Source organism: Alligator mississippiensis, chromosome 6, assembly GCF_030867095.1.
Source record: "Alligator mississippiensis isolate rAllMis1 chromosome 6, rAllMis1, whole genome shotgun sequence".
In the NCBI taxonomy this organism is placed as follows: domain Eukaryota; kingdom Metazoa; phylum Chordata; order Crocodylia; family Alligatoridae; genus Alligator; species Alligator mississippiensis.
The window spans coordinates 82,360,695-82,383,478 of NC_081829.1; the positions used below are offsets into that span (position 1 = coordinate 82,360,695).

Consider the following 22,784-nt stretch of genomic DNA (forward strand, 5'->3'; position numbering starts at 1 on the left):
GACAGACCTTTGTTTGCTAGCGCGGTTTCCAACATTGTGTCATTTTTTTTCTTGTTTAGAGCCAGATAAGTAAGTAGAGTTCTGAAAATTGTGCCAGCAGCCATCAGCACATGTCTTTCAGGGCTCTTAATGGCAAAGTATATGCAGTCAAAAAGTCCAAGGCCGAATTGATTCAATGTTTGCAGATTAGTCTAAGCTGTGCAGATTGCACCAATAAGCAAGTGAACAGACATTCACTTTTGATTCCAGAAATGCAGCCATATGCCTGCAGTAGCAAAGGCCAGAAGCCAGGGCTGGAGTGGGGAAGGTACAGCATGCCTCCCTGCTTTGCTGGAGTATACATCTTAGGTCAAAGCTAGTCTGCCCCATCCTACAAGGGCAGTTGCAGGGGGAGGTGCAGAGTATGCTGGGATGCTGCAGGTCTGTGGGTTAACTTGAATCTGGAGGGGATCTGAGACAGAAGTTTAATAAACTGGTTTAACTTAAGTCAGTTAAATCTGATAATACATTCACCCAGGTTTATCTTAAACCACTTTCAGCCATTTTGAAAGCAGTTTATGTGCACTGAATTTCTGTTGTGTTACAGATTTAAACCAGTTTCTGATCACTTATACCAGTTTAAGTGTAATTTCTGTCCCTAGCCAACATGACTAATACTGGGTAGCTTACAATATGTAAGGTTACAGTGTACTGATGGGGCTTCAAATACAAAAGTAAGCCCACAAGCAGATCTAGGATTTGAAAAGGGGAGTGCAGATGGTGTGGCACATCATCACATATAGCACAACACATTTTTCTCCAGTTAAAGAGAAACTAGAAGCTTTACTAATATGCTAGGGGACTAACACTGTATTATTTAGCTTAAAATAAGAGCAAAAACAAAGGTAACTTTATTGGAATATGCCCTGATTGGCTAGATTATATATAAAGTAGGGCTGTCAAAGATTTAAAAATTTAATCGCGATTAGTTGCGCAATTAAAAAAATTCATCACAATTAATCATGATTATAATCGCACAGCTAAAAACTCAAAATAAGGTGCAGAAAAACTCTAAATTATGCAAAATTATGCAAGTACTTTGTATGGTTGGGGGGGTGGCGTGTGTGGAGTGAATTTGTGAAGGTATGAGAGGCTGCGGGGGGGGGGGGGGGGGGGAGGGTTGAAGCCTGGGTAGGGGGAGTCTCCAACGTGGGGTCTGTAGCCTAGTAGTCATTGTAGCTAAACGTACCTCTCTTATTCAGATTTGTAAAACAAAATCTAATCTTTTTAAGCATCTTGAGCGTGCCTCTAGTACTTCAGTGCTGGTCATTTCACCATCTGAGTTAATAATCCAACACTTGGGTTAAGGTTTTCAGCTAGAGCTAAAAACAGTCTGCAGATCTGTAAAATAAAGACAAATGATGAGGAATGGCTAACAGGTAGCTAAATTGCAGAAGAAAGGCTAGTTTATATAGTGGAACATCAAGACCATTTAAAAGGATGGAGGTTTGTTAAAACCTGTGGAGGGGAGAGACTTTAGCAGGAATCAGGGAGATGATAATGAGTCATGAAGTCATTTGACTCTCCTAGCAGTGCCTGAATAGAAGTGCCAGTGGCTCTCCCAGCAGTTGATTTTAAAGTTTGACTGGAACATGAATCAAAAGGGGGTGCAGGTGCACCACTGCACCTCCCCTGGATCTGCCTCTGAGTAAGCCTCGTGTAAGCATGTGCCTAAATTTAGGCTTGAGTAGCACCGTTGATTTCAGAAGGACAGCTTATGTACCTAAAGTTTACCACCTCCTTAAATACTTTGATGAATTAGGTCTTTAGACTTTTAGTTTCATCTTCCTTAAATAACCAACTTTGCCCTTAATTGCTTGCTCAGTAGCTGTTTTTAATTTTTTGAAATGAGGTCATAAAATTATATTTTTTCTATCCAAGGGTCTTTGAGCACCTTGCCAAAGTTGACTGAGGAAGCTTAGCACCACAGCTGTGTAGTAGGTCACACAATAGCAAAGCCAAATATACCATTTTACAATCTCCTGCACCAGTTACTGGACAACACAGGATTTCAAACCTAAATATTTATTGTTGAAGTAGTTTCTAAGGATCTGTTAGACTAGTAATATGGACAGTGGCAGTATTCTGGTATTTTTGGACAATGATCTTTTTGGAGCAGGCTGTTAATGCCCTGTGCCTTTCTCTATGGCATAGTTTTTTACTTGTTATTTGCCCTACCTGTAAGATTGTCTTTCCTTTCTGGCAAATGCTGCCAAGTTCAGCATTAAGAAAATGACTATTGAGACTGCTCCTTTTTATCCATTCCTCATTGAGGATGTGGCTTGACCAGTTCTCTAAAAGATTTAATCTAAATAGCTCCCTACAAGATTTGAAGAAAAGGCATCAGTACAAAAGTATCAGTATGTGCCTACGCAAGGCTTTCTGCTTTTGTGACAGGCATACCACCACACCAGTTACAGAGTATGGGAACACTGTTCACCCTTCATAAGTGCTTCAAATCCACTTCTCACTATAACAAATGTTATTGGGGTTATTTTTCCATTGGATTTTTATATGAAAAAATAATAGCAAAGAAAAATAAATATCACTTTGTGCTGGGCTCTACTGCTTTACTGCTTACTGGGCTTTGAGCCTAGAAGGATTTAAAAGTCATTATGCTTTAAGGGAAAGTTGTAGAGAAAAGGAGGAGGTGGAGGACTTCTCTAGCCAGCTGTTCTGATTTGGGGAAAAAAAAAGACTTTTCTTGACCAATCTAAAAGAGGTTGAGACAGAGAGGCAGTCAAGACTGAACTAGCTATCCCCAACAAAACTGGGACAAAATGAAAAGCTCAGTTTTGGGGGTTAAATAAATTCCCTTATATTGCAACCTTAATGAATGGAAAACTTGAATCAAGTGGTTGTTATGCTCTTTTATTATTGTGATAGGGCATTGTTTTCATTTTAGTCTGTTTTCTTTAGTACATAAATCTACTGGGTATGTGCACATGTATTTAAGGAGCAATGTGCAAGTGTCTGGATTTGCAGGAATGGAGTCCACACAATTCATAGTATGTGTTTCCCAAATCTTCTCATGACTTTGGTATAACAAAATCCTGGAGACTTGTGTATAGCTAAGCCATCGTGGTTCCATGCTGTTTCATGCTCCACAAAAAAGTGCACAAACTCTTGTTTTAATCCTTAAATATGCAAAATGCAGAACATACAAACTTTTGTCAGAGAGTATTGCTCTTGCCCATCAATATAGGGGAAATTTTCCAAACAAGACTTTTTGCTTACCGTGTGATAACTTAAATTCACACTTCTGTTTTTGTCAGCATCATAAATTTTGTGCTGTTAAACTAAGTTTAGGTTACAAAACTTTATATTTGTATTGCCAGAATACAGCCCTTAAAAACTGATTTCAGCAGCTTACATCTGACTGGTGACCTGTCCATATCACTAGTATATTAGTATAGGATCCTTTCTGTAAAACTGGAGGTCTGAGGAAATGTGTGTACAGTGTTGCTGAGCCTGGCAATACATTCAGATGAGTCAGTCAAGCAAGCAGTTTTGCATATGGACCATGGTCATATGCTTCATATCAGATACACAAGAAGATTCAAACAGCTGGTACAATGAAAGGTTTGGCACAGATTTCTAGCATAACTGTGCAAAACAGCAGGTGTACATAAAGCCAATCATCAGATAGGAAACATACTTTGTGTACTGTTTGTACACAGGGAGAGATGTTTTCCAGCAGCTGAGCATTGTTGCAGCTGTTGGGCTCTTTGCTCTTTGGCTTTTCAGTAAATTAGAGCAGGTAAGGAGCTGCTCTAACTTTTATACTTCTTACACCACTTCTGATTGCTATGTGCCATTGGGGGTGCTCTACTCAGTCGTGATCATTACTTGCTCTAGTACACAAGTCCCACCAGTGGCACAGGCAGCCTGTGTGTGTGGCATGCATTAGACAAGGAAAGGATAAGCAGCACAATGGCAGATAGGGCAGGAAGCAGAAAGCAAAGCAGCAAATAGGGCAGGGAACACAAGGAAGAAAGAACAGTAGATCAGGCAGGGAGCAAAAAGCAAAGCAGCCAGTTGGGTGTTGGTTAATTTGTGCCACCCCCAGCAAAAAGGCTGGCTCCACTGCCCTAGTACACCTTTTTGCTGTCACGGCATGCCCCTGATAGACTTCTCCTTGAAAAGGAGTTCTGTCCTGGGCAAAATACAGTCACTGTGCACCAACTGAATAGTCTGTCACAGTAGATGAGAGAACCTAGCCCATTAGATCTGTAAAGGAAAGTGGATCTTGAAATGCATGATACAAAATGCATTTGTTGAGCATCTGAGTCCAGTGCTAAGAAATTCTTTTTACAACATTGTTGTTGCCAATGACTACGCTTGCACTCAGACCAAAACTATTTTGGGTGGAACATTAGCTTGCTGCTTTCTAGAAAGCCAGATCTCAAGAACGAAGAATAGATTCTTTTTGCTAGCCACAGATGGTTTAAATGATTCCCACACTGAACACATTGCCTGCAAACATTTTCAATGTGAATCATGAGAAAGTTGCAACCAAATTATTGTTAATGTGGCTGGCAAGGGGCAGAAATACTAAAACAGTCTCAAGTTGGCAAAATAGTTAAGTCTAGGTATATACCAAGGAAGAATACTGTTGTGCATTGTGTGTTCAATGTCTAATGCTTGCATCAAGCACAGGTCACTAGTTCAATCAACAGCAGAATACTGGAGGAGAATAAAACATGTTTCTGGATTGGATGTCCATGTAATGTACTCCACTACAGTTGTTGCAAAAATACAGCAGCAGGACTGCATTTGATATAAAAGATTGTTATAGACCTGTACTACTCATTCAACAAGAGCTTTCAAGGAAAGGAATTCTTTAAGAGTTGTGACATCTGTGATATATAAATGCAAAAAAAAATCTTGAAATGCCTCACTGTCAGCTGGTTAAGTCCTGAACAAGCTATTGAGAGTGCTTTTCTTCAGTACACCCTTCTCATGATTTATTTCTTTCAAGTGATGACAAAACAGATGATTTCCTGAGGCATCTGAAACAATTCCAAAACCCTGCAAGTGAGATTCATCTATTGGTTTCTTCAAGCAGTCATTCCATTGTTTACAGCCTCTAACAGGTTTCTACAAAGGATGATCCGCACCTTTTTCTTCTAAAAGAAGAGTGGGATGTCAGTGAAGCAAACAATGACAGAACTTGTCAAAATTGATGCAGCTATGCCACTTGCAGAGAGAGAAATTCACGTTGATAACAATGACCTATTTGGGATTATCACCAGAGAGAGGTTTAGGAAAACACTTGCTAAAAGCGACATCCCTAAAAGAGATAATAGCGTTGGTAGCAACCAGGATACTTTACAGGAAGGTGCTTTATGTGCTCTTGTCAAACCCTTAAAAAAATGCTGTGGGTGTGTGTATTTAAAATTTTTAATGACTGTATTGACACAAGTCCAAAATAACTTCAAATTTAAGACAACCTCCCAATAGTTAGACTATATGTGGAAACTTAAAAACTTGTTGTAATTTGCCATGTACAGAATCTAATATTATTGGAGGGGTGTCTTAAATTCATCCCCCCACCCCCAACACCATTGCAGTGGGGAAAACAGCAGCAGAGGGCGAATGGGTGGGGGGAAGCAGACTGATCCCCACAGCTTCCCATCCACTCACCCCGTCCCTACCACCTACTAATTCTTTCCCCCACCCCCCCACTTTCTGCCCCTCCCCGTGCCAGTACCTCCTGCCACTTGTCCTCTTTGTGCTTGTCTGAACCCCACTCCACCCCCACCATTAGCCTTATCCTATGTGGAAGCTCTGGCTCTAGCCCAAGGCACGGAGCACCTAGTGGCTCCAACCGTGGCCAGACAACTGCAGTAGGTCCAGCTCCAGCCCTGACCCCAGCCCAGGGGAGGCAGCAGCTCTGGCTCTGGGCTGCAACTGGAACCAGAGCCAAAGCAATAGGAGCTCTCCTGCTGCTGTGTGGTTTCCCCAGAGCTGCACACTACGCAGCCTCCCCTGTACTCCCACCCTGCACTGAACAGTCTCTCCTGCACCCCCCATGCATCCCCTCCCCTGCTCCACGTGCCACCTTGAGCCACTCTGGCCAGGCAGCAGAAGCAGCAATGTTTCCAGCCCCAAACCTAGCTTGGGGCAGATGGTGGCTTCAGCTTTGCTCCCTGCCCTGTGACCTGGGCCAGGTTGGGGTTGAGGCTAGAGCCAGGGCCGCAGCAGCCTCCTTCTCCAGGCTGGTACTTGAATCCAAGATGAGGCATTTTTCCCATGTTGAATCAGGGGGGGACGACACCTCATTTTGGATTGGCATAAATGCAGTATATAAAGCTTTTCTTCGTGTTCTGAAAGATACTAACAAAATGTCTGATAAGCAAGGATATATTGTGATATCTTTTCTTGGCCCAACTGTGTAGCTGGGAGAGCTGTTGGACAAGCTTTCAGACATGAAGTACCCTTCTTCAGGTCTGAACCAGCACTTCTCCCAACTATGTAGTTGCTCTAATAAAAGATAACAGAAAATCCTTGACTCAGACACTTCCAGTGTGGCTAAAACAGTACTCCAACTCTACATTAACTTAAATGAACAGTCATGGAAAGCAAGTTTGGACAGATTATTAGAGTTCCTTGCAGTTTACTGGGGAAGTGCCTTTTGGATGAGGCATAGAGAACTAGAGGTACTGTGTGCAGAAGTGACAGGTCCCTGGGCAGCTGTCTGAAAAAAGGAGTTTACTTTGAATTCCTTGGTCAAACATTTTTCTTCTGTGAAATGTGATACGCACCTCTTGATTACGTGCCTCCACCTCTGGTGGTGTCATTTCAATGACAGAGTCAGTTTACAAAGCACTTTGGGATCCTTTAGAACAAAAAACAGTACATAAATGTTAGTGGTTATTATATAGACAGCCCTTCTTGCATATTAACCTTTCTCTCTAAGTTTGTTTGACCACCCCCACATCTATAATTAATAATCTGCATGCTGTAGGCAGATACATAAATAAATGGAAATGGATACAGTGCCGTTCATCACAGTCCATTTTTGTCATCTGTTAGCATAAGCCTCTAGAGAAATTACGCTTCATGTCAACTTTCATAAACTTCTCTGAAGAATATGTTTTTTTCTTTTCAAAAGTAAGACTGGATAGTCTTGTTATTCCTGTATCTTGTACCTCTGGTGGGTTTGTGTCATAACCTTAAAATTACTGAAACCTAGTTTTTTGTGTGTTAATTGAGAATAACCTTAGGGTATGTGACTAGAGTTCTTGGGTTGATAGGTGATGGATTTTATTGAAGCAATAAAATATAGAAAACCATTAAGGGGAAAATGGCTTACTACAGCGGTATAGTTCAATATGATTTATAGTTTTATAACCTTAGGCAGATTTGAAATATTTTTACCAGCTTCAGTATACATTATTAGATAAATCTATAGTCTACGCTTACCTACAGCAGAATTGACTTTCTTTTCTGTAATAGTGAAATACAGGAGGGACGTAAAAATGAAGACATTTTCTGCTCATAATATTTTAATTTCTTTTAATGTGCAGTTGGTTCTTGTGTGACTTTTGAGGTTTTATTCTTTACTTAATGCAGAGGAGCCTTACACAGGTAATACTTATTAGCAGTCATGGGGATTACAGGGGTAAGTGTTCCCTGCATTCATGAGAGAATAAGACCCCTTAAATATGAAGTATACAGTGCGGCATATATGGACAATAAATGACCACATATTGGTGTTAGGCCCAGTATGTTGCAGTCTCCTACATAACTGCCACTTACACTTATGCATTAGTTTCCTGCTTGTAGGGAAAGCAGGACATGGGTGTCAAGAGCTGCCAGGTGGGAAGTTGAGCAGAGTCTGTCTTAAAAAGGAGAAAGCAGGAACGTTGTTTCTCCCACTTCTGCTTTGTACCATTGAGGCGTCATCCAGAGTGATGTGTCCAGTTCTGGGTGCTACACTTCAGAAAAGCTGGAGACATATTGAAAGGAGTCCAGAGAACAAAAAAAAAAAACTGGGACTATTGAGACTAGAGAAAACGAGACTGAGCAGAGATTTAATGAGAGTCTTCAAATACAATTAGTGTTGTTACAAAGAAGATGGTGAACAGTTGTTTTCTGTTTCCACAAGAGACAGGACAAGAAGAAATAGACTTAAATTGCAACAAGAGAGATTTAGTTCAGAAATTCCTAACTATGAGGTTGATTAAGTACTCGAACACATTACCTAGAGAGGTTGTGTAGTCTCTCTGTCATTGGAGTTTAAAATTCAAATAAGATAAATTTTTGTTTGAGATGGTTTAGGCAAAGGGTTGGACTAGATCACCTCCTGAGATCCCTTCCAGCCCTGCTTTCCTGTGACTCTATGACTCTCTGTTTTTGAATCATTACTGCATGGCACCCCATCATCTTGCATTAGTAAAATGCCACACTGAATTTGGGGTTTGTACATTATTACTGTGTTGTGATATTGAGGCACAGGATGCATATTTGGGAATGTCTTGATTCCAATTTAAAACGTCCTGCAGTTTAAATTAGCAGAACACAGGATAGATCTGTTAATATCAAGTTGTCGTTGATATCTTTTAGACTGGTGGCAAAACTAAATCTTGCCCTCCTGGGTAGGAAGACTTACGTACAGTATAAACAGACTGATCCCCTTAGAATATTAAAGTGAGTGTTCAAGTGATGCTTTAACTGTGATGGTCCAGAAAATATGTGAGAAGCAATGATTTTCATGGTTGACATCTTTTATTGTACTAACTGCGTGGATGGGATACACTTAGACAAGCTTGTGTAAGTCTATCCCAACCCTGCAGTTGGTCCTATAAAAGTTATCAACTTATCACCCACAGAAATCATTACCTCTTGCATGAAGTTACTGTTGCTATTCATAGTGAAAAAATGGTTTTATTCTGCTTACAACGTACGGCCTTGATGCTTGCAGTGACATCTCTGCGGGTAAACTCACGTATCTGTCCGAACCCAACTGAAGTCAGCAGGGCTTCATGCAGATGTGAGAATCTGCCCATACAAATCTGATTGTAGGATTGGGACCAAGTACTCGACAAAGTGAGTTTCTCCATGTCTGGTTTAAAAAAAAAAATCCATGGTTCACAAACATTAAATTCCTTACCTGGGCGATGTCACTTTATTACAGATTTTGTTATCTGTGTCTGCATCAGTATTCCCTCTACCCTTCATTTTGCTATTCCTCTGCAGTGTGGCAGTACAGTTCTATTTAAAACCCAAACCTAATTTCCTTGTGAGATGACACATTAAGATAACATTTTCAGGGCTATTTTTAAACGATGAGAGAGGGCCAGATACATCAAAGTGCAGACTTCACTGAAGTCTGTTACAGTTGCAGCCCGTTTGCACAGGCAGAGCCTAGGAATTCCTTCTTGAATAAGTCTGCAGGAGTGGGAAGAGGAGGTGGAGGGTACTGTGTCTAAACCCTCTCCCTAGACAGGACAGTGGAACAAGCCGACCATACAAGGGAGAGCAGATAAGACGAGGGATGTTAGATGCATGGCCTGGAGAAGGATTATGCCTTCCCTGATGGAGCACTCCAGATTTGCACCCCCTTCTGCTTTGACCAGTGGTCAGATATAACAGTTGGGCCCTCTGTGACCATCAGAAGAACCACGTATTAAACTGATAGCATGTAAATAATTAATGGTTGATGTTATTGAGGAATAAAGATCTTCTGGGGTATTGTATGGATTAATGAAGATGAAAAGCACTATATAAACTCATCATCAGCATGAACACAGTTATTATCCCTGGGGGAACTCTGGCCTTTGATGAGGAAGAAGTTGCTAGCATATGGTAGATGGTTGTGTTTCCTGGACTAATGTCCTTCCTTTTTAAGCAATGAAATACATATTTTCTTAGCTCAGAGGTATAGTAAAATTATGGGAACCTTTTACATATTGTCATGAATTTAATAGGTCTCCATTTTAAAAGATGCTTTGCATGAAGCATTATCTGCAAATTATTCACTTGCTTGTCATCTGCTTGTACTGTCCCTGAAAATTTAAATACTTAATCTTAGATTGCAGGAGAATTTGTGGTTCATCACACATGCCATTTTTACAGATGAGGGGAAAAATAGTGACCTACATCTTTGACAGTTGCTCCCAATACACTTTGCCCCCTTGTAATTCCAAAATAGCTTCGTTTAAAGGCTCCAGGATTGTTTTCCTGTTTACCCTGCATGAAAGATCCTGCCAGAGCCCGGTTTGAAGTTTCCAAGTATCTGACTTGACAACACTGAATTATTTTTCATGGAACAGCACTAATACACCAGACTGTGTGGACATGTCTACACATGCCTCGATGGTACTGTGGTTACTGCTCTGTCCAAAAGGAAGTACTAAATGATGGTTCAGTAACAGCCCATACTGCGCCATCCATGTGGCGCAGTAATTTTTAGCCACTATGTTGCCACAGCACTGCACTATACCGAGGGAGCACATCGCTACAGCAGCATGGCTGCAGCATCATGGGTTTTCTCTGGTGACACTACATCGGCGTAGCACATGGCTATAGCACTATAGTGTCACTTGTAAATACGCCCAGTGAGTCCCATGTTTCCAGAAAGTCTTCTCGTGTCTCCTGCATCCCAATGGCAAGGGAGGACAGCAGTTAGATTGCCCTGAAGCTTTGAAAGCTCCCCCAACAACCTGGGCTAGGGGCCACATAAGTTTCAGGAACCTGAATTCCTATATATGTGTTGTACTGAATGTCTACTTAAAGGTCTTTGAGAAATACCTAGAGATACTTTGGAGGCTTGGTAGCAATGTCATTGTTAAGATTTTAAAACACTCATGCAGGAGACCTGAAGACTTACATGTGTGTTGCATTGAATGTACGGTATTACTTGAAGGTCTTTGAGAGCAACCAAAGGATACTATGGAGCCTTGATAGCAATGCCAGGGTTAAGATTTTAAAACAAGGTTTCTGCCTAGGCATTACTTTGAGCCACTTCATATTTTTGTAAGAGAGATTATTACTCTCTCAAATTGTGCTTAGTTAGACTTGTTCCAAAGGAGATCGTTTGGGGAAGTTTTGGGGTTCTGCAGACAAACATATGCAAGGTATTAGACCTGAAAAATGGCTGCTTTTTTGCTTTGAAGTAAGTGCTTTTGCTTTTTCGTACTTTCAACCTGACCATACGAAACATTGGTTTTAGCATCCAGGGTTTTTTTTGTTTGGTTTTGGTTTCTTTGTTTTTTGGAAAGAGTATTCTACATCGTTCAAGAGAAAAAGTAATGGGCCTGATTTTCATCTGATTTACACCAGTGTAATTTGGGAGTAAATCCACCAACTGGTTTAATCTTGTATATGAAGAAAATCATGTAAAAATGTGTGTGCGCGCAACACATTTTCATTCCATCCAGGAAGAGCACACACCAACTGCTGAAACTTCCTTAGCCTGACGAAGGGTTTTTGAACTCGAAAGCTTGCTTAATAATTGTTCTCCAACTATTTGGGTTGGTCTAATAAAAGATATCAAATTCACCCAAAGAACCTTGTCTGCCTATGTCCTTAGACCAACACGGCTACAACCTACACCCCTGCAACACATACACATGCATTCTCACAAACTTCAAAAGTGAATATTAATATATTTAAAATAAGGTCAACTAATAGTTCCCTAATTTTCTTTTGAATTAAAATATTAATTGGGGGGGGGTTGAGTACGCTAATTAAATTAAGGCCATCTAATTTCTTGAACTTACTGTTTATTAGTACAAAGTTTATCTTTTTGTAACCTATCTCATCCTCAAAAATTAAACTACTCTTTCTTTATTTCTCGTATTCTTGGCTTCTTTAACATATGAAATCTTTTTTACCATGGGAAATGGTACAGCAGAAAAATAGCTCTCTGAATAAAAGTTTTTTACAAGTTTTCCAGGAAGTTTTCCAGAGGAAGGATAATACGGATTTAAGCCAAACATTTTTCCTTTCTTTTACAGTTTCAATGTATTTTATACAAATAAAACATACAGCAATTTTACACATAGATATACCTGCTTAATAATTCCACCGATCACCTAAAGCAGGGAATGAAGGATTGAATTTTGGCATATAATGTGAAAAATGTTAAATGCTATCTTGAGACTTGCAGCAATTGTGTGGGGAATAATATAGCTAGAAAGCCAAAAAAGGTTGATGAGCATGGCAGAAAAATTTGAACGTTAATCATGAAAAGCATTTATATTATCTTCATTCAGTCTAAAAAACATGAGTTGCACATTTCAATAAGCACGAAAAGCCAGTTAATATCCAAAAAGCTTAATGAAATTCAGGAAGAATAGAATTTGGAAACAAGTCACAAGAAATGTCTAAATTACCTACATTCATTTTTCCAAATTAGGTAGTTAAAGAAGATTTAGCATCTTTGAATTTACAAAAGGTACACTTTTTTTGGTCTGCAGTCACATAAAAGTTTAGCCAGAAAAAGAAATGACATCCTTATACCAAAAAACAAAGATTCTGCTTGCAAAATCAAGTGTTCTTTTGTGCATGAGAAGGGTAGATATTGTAAGAACAAAAATATGCTTTCTTAAAAAAATTGCAGTACTTAAGATGTTTTTTGCAACTCCAACATACTCTAATTACCTTACCATTGTCAATCAGGAAATGATAAAGGTTCTGCATACTTGCAGAATCAGAAAATTCATAGAGGAATCCCCAAGTATTTTAGAATGTGGAAAGAAAGCATTAGCCCCCACTTCCCCCCCGAGAGGGTTTGGGTTTTTTTCCTTAGACCAAAAAAATGTATTAAAAGATTCAGAATCCTATTATTCCAAAATTTCAGGATGGTATTATTAAGTGTATTTTCTATGTTACAGTGAGCTAGGAAGTATTTTAATAAAGGCTGCAATAAGATTTCGTACTTTCAACCTGACCATATGAAACATTGGTTTTAGCATCCAGGGTTTTTTTGTTTGGTTTTGGTTTCTTTGTTTTTTGGAAAGAGTTTCTACACCATTCAATACACTAATTTTAGGATTCACTCAATCCAAGTTGGATTTAGATAAATTAAAGCATGACTAAAGGTCACAAACAGCTAAAAAGAGCTGTGTTGAACAATCTGAAAGCTGTCAGAGGAGTTGGATAAAGAAATCAAGTGGTGAGGAGCATTATAATCTACTGTAATTAATGGAAATGAGGTTTTGGGTCATGGTGGACAAATGGGTGTCTCATAATGCCATTTCCTTTGGAATCACAGGTGAAACGTACCTTTTTAGGAATATAGCTTGAAGCACCTTCAGGGAGACATCATGTTTCCCCAAAGCACCTGTTCTCTGTTTATTCTTTCAACGTGACTTGGGAGATCTCTTTAAAATTAATTTTAGAAATAGTAATAAAGGAGCATGGCATGAAATAGACACGAATCTTCATGTGGCATTCCAGAACTTAAGGATGCTGGAAACCTTAGATTATATGCATAGGAAAGATCACAAAAATCTTGCCTGAGTAGAGGAAAGAAATCATTGCTGACAAAGAGGAAAGAAAAAGGAGAATACTTCGGGTTCTCGTAAGATTCCAGAAATACAATTTCAAGAAGAGAAACAGTGGTAGCATTAAATATTCTTTCCCTCATCTCTGAGCGTGTCTTTGAGAACAAGTTAAAATCCAGACACAAATAGTGCTGCTACTTTTGGAACCCAGAGGTGGTACACACATATTAAGTCAACTTAAGCTAAGTCACGTCAGAGCGTACACACATACAGCTCCTTAACATTGTAGCAGCCATCTTGAGCTAAGTCAACTTAACTAATGCAACTCAAGATAATAGACCTTATTATCTTGCACCACATTTACGCCAACTCTGCTCCACATGTGTGTACATTCTGACAGTTAAGTCAACTTAAAAAAGTTGGCTTAACTATCAAAAAGTTAGTACATGTGTATGCGCCACAGGAGGTTGTTACCTCCCATTTGAGCTAGGTGTTCACAGAACTGTTCAGATTCACCACCTCTGCTAGGAAAAAAATAAAGGTAAATAGTTTTGCTGCGTAAACTAATTCCCAGAGGAGAAAACCAAGTTAGATATCCACCTATTTTATGCCAGACCAAAAGAAAAAGTCCTTCTGCAAACTGCTTTTACCAAGAAAGCACTTAGTACGCACTTAAATCCATTCATGTTCAGGCTAGCTCTCAAGCACAGGCTAAGCATTGTCCCTGAGTTCTGACCAAAGATCTGGATTTTCCAGTCATGACAGAAAAACGTGGTAAAACCCAGATTTTCTTCTTTAAAGGAGCAGGTTTCCCCTTGTAGGCTGACAGAGTTTCAGTCTGCAAAGGGCTGGATAATGGGAGGAGGGCAGTCAAGCAGGGGGCATCATGTGCATGTGTGCACATACACATGCACATGGCTGCCAGACAACCTAGAGAGAACCCCCCACAGGTAAGTCTGGGGCGGGGGGAAGGAATTGAGGCCCTCATAGTGCAGTCCAGGTGGGGAGCAAAACGGGGCCACGGGCAGCTCATCTGGGGGTGGGAGGGGCTAGATCCCTGCAGCTGCACGCACTCCTGGGGAGATGGGAACGTGCCCCACAGATTTGTGTGTGGAGGTGGGTGCAGGTTGCCCACTGTGAGCTTGGGCTCCTTGCCCTGCTGCCTTCCACCCAGGGCCTCTGCAATCCAGTGAGTGGGACCCAGCATAGCAGAGCAGGATGGGAAAGCTCGGTGCCACTGCCACAAGCACCACGCTGCCATGGCAAGATGCCCCCTGCCCTCCTGGGCAATCCCAATTCCACAGTGCCACCCCCCACCTTGCTGCTGGACAAGCAGAGGTCTCCTTGCTATGGCAGTGTGGGACTTACAGCAGCAGCACTACTGCCCTGCCATGCCAGATCCTGCCTGCTGGGCCATGGAGGCCCTAGGGAGAAGGCAGTAGGTCAGGAACCCCAGCCCACAGCAGGCAGCCCGCCCCCACCCTGCTCTCCACTCCCTGCTGGGGCCACAGCAACCACCACCTCCTGCAGGTAGCAGCTGGGGTTCAGGCACTGCTGCAGGGGATAGAGGACTGCAGACCTGGGTTCCTGGCCCTGTAAGCCACTAAGCTGGGGGCCCCCTTCAGTAGGGCTGGGAATGCGGGGGGCTGTGGGTGGGAATTGAGGGGCACCTGCAGGGCTGGGGGCTGTGTCTTGGGAGTGAGAGGCAATGCCAGGAGCAGGGCACTGGCATATCAGGGCTGCTCAGTGCCATTAAAGTAGTGGTAGGGGACAACTGCAGCTGGACCCACATCCTGGTGAGTGAAGGGGGCAGGGGGAGCTCTGATTTTCCATGATAAAAACCCCAAATAAATGCCAAAATGTATAGGTATTTAAAATGTATTTTACTGTAGTGATTGAGGCACTGGTAGGCTTCCAACTTGCTTCACAATTGTAAATATATCAATAAAACTTTGTGTTCATGTGATATATCTATTGGGGGGTTTAAATCAGATAATTTGAGATTTTTATCCAAGAATTTGCAATTTTTAAAAATAGGAAAACCAGGATCCCTGAGACCAGGGGAAAGGTGACAGCAGCTCTGAGAAAGGAGAGCCTGTATTTATGAAGTACTCACACAGATGTCATGGCTGGGCCAAGGTCCAATCTCCCAGAGGAGTTGGTCAGGACTCAGGAAGCTGGAACACGTCATTGAAGTTAGGTCTGGGTCCTGCTGTAAGAGAAGGAGCCTTGGGTCTGAAGGAGGCCTTTTTTTCTTTTTTGATGCTGATGAACAAACTGTGTTCTTACTTTGGACTTGTGTTCTGGACCATGACTGGGGTCCCAAGTGGAAAGCTCACTACAAACAGTGATAGGTTATTTCTGTTACATTGCTGGACAAAATAAATTATGTATTTGGTATAACAGGTGAGTTTTAGCTGTTGTGTTAAAAGTTTTGCTTGCTTTATTTGTATGCTGTTAAACTGTTTTAAAAATCAACAAGAAGAACGTGACCTGCAGCAATTACTTCTTGCACAACAACTGCAACCATTTCCATAAATTGCTAACTAGTGTTAGATATTATTACTGATATTAGAGATCACAGCTGAGCTCAGAGAGCAGCTGTGACAGTCAAACAGAAGTGGTATTCAGGTGCTTCAAACATGTTTGTTTATACTCCTGATCCCATTCACCAAGCAGGTGATCATATTTACCCCAGGAAAGTCCCTGTGAGTTGAGGATATTAAGCACCCAGTATTAGTCCAAAACCAAAAGGCTTATGTAGATCATATAGTTCAGTGGGCTGGGCCCCACCAGAGTCAAAAACATTTCAAGCCATGGTGACCCCACAGCTCAATACAGCTCTATATGTGTGCACTCCTGATACCACCCACAAAGGATCCATGTGCCAGTTAGCCCCCCACTCATAACTGGAACCGGGTGTTCTAACCACAAGGCCTGGGAGCCTTCAACAATTTTTATGCAGATGAGGTGCAGGGCAGCCTGTTCTGGCTCTACTTCATGGTGGGCAGGGCTACCTTAGTCATATGCAACAAGCTGAGAGAGTGCAACAGAGGGATTCTGTGTGATCTGTTTGGAGCCCCATTTGGGTGTTTGGTAAACATTTAAGGCTAATGAAGAAACAGGAATTATTGGAAATTGGAAAGAAAGGCACGTTTCAGCTGTGGAATTGAGAAGAAGTCATTGTATTCAGTGTAGTGGCTCACCATGACTTGAAAGAGTTGGCGCTGATGAGGACTGCACTTATATATATAGAATTGAATGGGCACTACCATATATTTCATTCAGATGGGCTGCACAAACTTTTTATTATGGTAGAGTCCCATTGGTATGTTTGCCCAATATGGACCATGTGTTTTATAGTTATGCTCAATGTTGGCTGCATTTAATCAACTTCATAGTTGGTTTCCATTACTGAGCACATGCTGCTTTTGGCAGCAGTTTAATGATGCTCTGCATATTTAATGAGGTTCCTTGTATGTAAATAGAAAACAGGTGGGTTTTCCCCCCATGCTGATTGGAGTGGGAGGGAGGACCTCATCTTATATTCAAGCAAATACATTATTATCTTTTCTAATAGAAAAGAATGCATTCCATTTGAGCTATATTCTTGATTTAAAATGTGGTGAGGGGAGAACTTAAGCATTGATGGCAGTTCTATTGCTAACATCACAAAAACAGCGGTGAGAATATTATCTAATGATTTTACTTATAACTAGGGTGGTCGTAACTGGGACAATCCCGGATTTCAAAGGCCAGTCCTGTCCAGTTGGCAAAAATGAAAATGAAAGTCCCGGATTCACAGGCGCGCAAACTGGTGGGGAGGTGGAGTGCCGTGGTTTAGCAGACTGCTCCACCTCCCGCTGGACTGTGCCCATGTCTGTGCCCCTGCCCTCCGGCATCTGCCACTGCCTGCAGCAGCATCACTGACTTGGGGTAGAAGGGGACAGTATCCCAGATGTCCTGGATTTCCTTATGGTCACCCTACTAATAATTCTTAATTACTTGGCTAATTAAGCCAGTTTAGGTATTTCATTGGCTTTGTGTTTATCCGGTGTGGTATTGGAGGAGCATTTGAATTTCTTATCAAGTAGAGTTCCAAAACATGGTGCTAGAAACCTATGCCTGATATTTGTGGAGTTAGTGGAGGGAAAGCCCTGCACTCTGTTAAATTTCCTCTCTCTCAGATGGGAGTGTTTTGTTCTGAGTGATGGTCACTATAGCAGGGATTCAAAAAACAAGAATAGGCACAACTATCTGCGAGACAGCAGTCATGGCAAGAAAGCTCTAAATAAAGTTCGTACCAGTTTCTGTTATACTATATATGAATAACTTGACTGGTTTCTTGGTGGAGCTGAACATTCACAGCATATAACACTTTTTTATGCCATCCCACAGTCCGGAACTGAACAGAAGATTTAACAGTATTTTTTAAGCAGACTTCACGTCTTTGTGAACATTATTTGCTACTGCTACAATGTCTGCAGCCGGGCCAGATGGCTAATGTCACAAAGAAATTTCCAGTAACAGTTCTCCACCCTCTGAGGCCCCACATCTGGGACCCACCTGCACAGACCATTCACTCCTCCCAACTCTTAAGCAGCAGTTAAATTTGGTTTGGGAAGGAACAGAACATAGTCAAAGCCCTGACCTATTTTACAGCCCCTTTAAGGAAAGTAATGTCTTGTTTACTTAGAGTACGATTAAGTAGTCACAGGTTGTGATTTACTCCATTAGGATCTGCATGCTAATAGCAGTCAGCAATACAGAATGACCACAACAAATAGGAAAATAGGAACTACATTTAAAAAAAAAAACAGCACAGTCATATGCCTTATCTTGGCAATAGTCTGAATTTGGTGCATTATTAAATTAGTCATGAAAACAGTAAATCAGTACTAAATGGTGACCACTGTCCTCTCTTGCTTCTTCTGTATATCCTAACATGGAAACTTTTCTAAATTTAATTTCTGCTATCCTGCTTTATAGCTGATCTCAAACATGTCTCATAGGAGTGGAATCAACAAAACAGAGATATAGGAAAGTTCTGTAGCTTCTAATTTTGCATTATTTATAGTGTCCAGAACAATTAACAGGCCTAAACCTAAATTGAATAATTTAAAATCTGACATGTTCTTTATTTTCCACTAAATGTCTACTACTTCTCTATTAAAATGCAGCGTCAAAGTATACATGTAGTAGAGGGCTAGCTAGTTAGGTTGAACCTCTTTCATTTTCCAAAAGTTGAATCTGTGGACTTTGCTGCTTAATTTTTTTTCTCCTTGTGGGACACTTCTATAGTCTAATCATAAAGCTGTTAGTTTACTGTATTTAAGATAGAGTTTGATTTCTGGATTGGAAAATGAGTGTGCTGGAAGTTTTTTAATTAATGCGCTGGTTTGTTTTCCTCTTTGTGTTGGAACAATATTACTTGAACCTCTGCCTGTTTCCAAATTGGACAGAATGAAATATACTGAGTGTGGTTATGTTTGCTGCAGATATATTTCCTTAATTAAAAACGTAGACAGAGAGCACAATATAACAACTTTTGCAACATTTGGGCATGTTTTTAGTCTGCCTCTTTGGGTCAGGCCCATCTATCCCTGTTTCTTTCTCTCCAGCAAGGCAAGTAGTGGTATAGCCCAAGCAGAATTTCCATATGAATCATACCAAAAACTATATACAGCATTTTTTTGTGCTTTATCAGATACTGATTCTTTGCAGTTATGGAATATATGTAAACGGAAAGCCTATCCAATTCTGGCTGGGTTTCGTGCCTGTGTGCTTAATAGAAAACTTCAAGCATAAGTCGACTGAGTGGAAGACTGTTAGCATTACCTAGGTTCCAGTTTCACAAAACGGACGCAGCAGGCGTCCTGCAGGGGCTGCTGGCACAGTTGTGTGGTCCACAGATAAGCTGCTTAAATTCCTTAGCCCAACAGCTCCATACACCGCTTACTTGTGCTGCAGGGGAAGGCAGAATTGAAAACAATACGAAGCAGGATATAGGTATGCAGCAAGAGTTGCTTTCGTAGCAGCTCTTGATCTTTTGAGCGCAGGTCCACCAACAATCCCCTTGCTCACTTCATCCAGGATCGTTTCGGCATGTCCCACATGCTGAGGCTTCTGCCCCTTCCCTTGGCAGTCTGTTCTTCTCTCTAAAAATGTTTAAACGTTTGTTCTTACAAAATATCTTTGAAGACGTTGAATCCCATGGGGCAATTTCAAGTCAGGGCTGTGCCTCTTTCTTGTCCAGATGGCTGATTTCAGTTCATCTCTTTCCACAGGCTTTGCATGAATGCTTTGTGCTGTTCTGTCAACATTTCTGTACTTCCAGTACAGAAACAGCACTTCAGCATTATCCTAGACGTCCCATTAGGGTGAGAATATTTAAACACCTTCCTACAAAATGCACGCTGACTGAATACACAGGGAAAGTTTTAGATTTTTCTTGGGGCTGTTTTTAATTAGGGGAGAGACATTGTAAAATGTTGCAATAGATGCATTTGATTATATATTTAAAAGATTTTAAGTAATTCATGTTCTGGACAAACCTTCCAATATCTTTTTTTCTATTTTTAATAAAAGTGAAACAATTCATAGTTGCAGTGAGATGCAGTGGACTGTTTACATGTGATTGTTGTTCCTCTTACAACATGCTATATGTATGTGTCTCAAAATGAGTATCGCATATATAAATAAAGCAAATACATTGTAATCTGACGTGGAACAGTTTATTTTCTTAGTTTTGTAGATTATATCATTTATGAATAGTTTTCCCATTACAGGAATTTTGAAAACCTCTAAGTATAAATTCCAGTATCTGCTTTGGCCGTGGTAATGGGGGACATGTTTGGGGAGGTCTGTGAGGTATTAACTACTTCCTATCACATTGTCAATCACAAGGGTCGTATTGTCCTACCCCCATAGTGCTGGAACAGTTTGAGGTCAGTGTGGTATTGGCTTTCTTTTCTGGTCTTTTTTTTACCTGAACTTTCTTCTCTCACTCCTAACTGAGCTATTTTTCTTTCTTCAGGTTTTTTTTGTGGGGTTTTTTTTTTTTTTTGGTTTGCTTTAGTTTTCCTAGTAACAGCCATTAACTCCTCATACGGACTCTCCCATCTGTTCGGTCTTCTCTCTGTTGAATCCCTGATGTCTTCCACTACCTCCTGTGGGCACATAATTAAATTTCACTGGCCATCTCCCTTCTCCTCTGATTGTTGGCGTTCTCACTAGCAGCTTCTTCAGTTTGCGGTCTGTGGGCTCCTGCTCTCTACCTCCACTCCCCCTCCCAGTTATAGCACCGTGAACTCCCCGGCTAATTTGTTAGCTGTCCATCAGTTCCCCTTGCTAGTTGGATTTGGCCATGATCATCAAGACTTCAAAATACCTTGTAAGTACCCAGCAGAAAAGTAATAGGGTACTACATTTGCAAACACAAATGTAGTTTGATTGGATAATCATTTTTCTTCTCCCCACCAATGTAGGTCCTTACGCAGTTCCCCTTAAAGTCAGTCCCAATTGACTTTTTGGGGAGTTTGGATCAGTTTCCCAATTTGAGACGCAGCTCTGAGGTATGAGGCTATATATACTTACATATAGAGCAGTTCTTGTGACACCCTGGAAATCAAGAAAGTGAGGCACAAATTGTTTGTGATGGAATGTGCTATGTAAATAGCAAACTGTATTATATTACATTTATATATTTTATGGATCACACCAGGTTATAATAATTGAAACTACATCTAGTGTGTTCTCTAATGAGATTTTGGTCAGTAGAGATTTTTTAGTGGAAGAAAAGTTCTGTAAATTTTCACAAAGCTTGCAGCTTGACTTCAGTTCCCCTAGGACACATCTTGGTAGTGTCAGCAATGGGTTACATATATCTATGTGTTTTAATTGGGTGTGGGGAGGAAAGTAAGTGTGTGCATCTGTTTCTGGCATGTGAATCTACAGAAGTGCAAGTGCAAGGATAAGGATAGGGAAATACCAGCATCAGAAGCCACAACTAGTTATTTCCATATTTTTAATTCGTAGCTTTTATTAATATGGTGACTTTCTGTGTAGTTTATTCAGGGATTATGATCACTCTCCCCAGTGTAATTTGTGTGGAAATTCCATGGGAATTTTAAAAACATAAATATTTATGGGACATCCTGGAAGTTAAAATCAGTAACTTGAGCAGAAAGCCAACGGGTGTAAGTACAGTTCTTTACTCTTCTAAGACACTGCTAGTATAGACTCATAGGGTTGGAGGGGACCCCAAGGGTTATTTTGCCCGCTCCTTGCGCAGAGGATGTACAGAAAGATGTACTGTTCCTTGCACAGAAAGATGTACTGTTCCAAAACCCTTTCCCAGCCAGTGCCTATCCTGCCTCAGTTTGAAAACCTCCAAGGAAGGGAAGATAGGTAATTTGCTCCATTGTCTTGCTGGTCTCAGTCAGGAGGTGTTCACTGAGCTCTGATTTAAATCTGCTTTGCTGGAGTTAAAGCCCATTGCCTCATGTCCTACCCTCTCTGAAAGGGAGAACAATTTTTCCTCTATTTTCTCTATGGCAGCTTATCAAGTATTTGAAAACTGTTATCATGTCCCCTTGTAATCTCCATTCCTGCAGACTAAACATACCTAGTTTCCCCAGTCTTTTCTCATGGCTCGCATCCTGATGCCTGCATCACCTCCATTGCTTGACTCTGGATCCTTTCCAGTTTAATCACATCCTCCTTAAAATGTGGAGCCTCAAACTAGACATAATACTCCATCTGAGGCCTGCCCAACAGCAAGCAGAATGGTCTTAATTGCTTTACATCTCCTGTGTGCAGTGCTTCTGGCACCAGAGTCCCCAAATGCTCTTCTTTTTAGTTTGGTTTGGGGGGTTTTTTGGTTTTTTTATGACAGCATCAAATGAGTTGCAGGCAGCTTTTCTAGATGTTCAGGAACCCAAGCTCCTTTAACAGAAAGGTGCTTGGGCTGCTTTGCTCTTGCAGAAACTTCAAGACACCCTTCTGTTGTGGAGTACAGGAATACTCTAGGAAATGAAGTGCTGCATCCCTGGGCTGTGTTGGAAAGAGGAGTGCACTCCTGTACAATTCCTGGTGAAGTTTTCCATTGCCATATGTATGCCAGGTTCTGTTGACCCAAGCATGGACTTGGATTCAAACTTTTGTATGCTTTGTTTTGTAAGTGCTGTGTAGGAAACAGGTGTGTCTAGCTGCTGTAGACCACACTTACCTCAAGAAAAGCAGGTTGAGCGAGAAAATGTTAAGCACAAGGGTAATCTCTTGATGCCA

At 41.0% G+C, this 22,784-nt stretch overlaps 1 protein-coding gene across 6 annotated transcripts in view; it reads left to right on the forward strand.

Moving 5' to 3' along the window:
* CTBP2 (C-terminal binding protein 2) overlaps positions 1-22,784 on the forward strand; it is a 263,869-nt gene that overhangs the window by 190,642 nt on the left and 50,443 nt on the right. The window contains exon 1 of one of the 6 annotated variants that reach the window (XM_059730046.1): positions 1,105-1,122. The exons of the other annotated variants lie outside the window; for them this stretch is intronic. The gene's annotated coding sequence lies outside the window, so the exon portion shown is untranslated. Of the gene's footprint in view, positions 1-1,104; positions 1,123-22,784 lie in introns of those variants that run through there. 6 annotated transcript variants of the gene reach the window in all.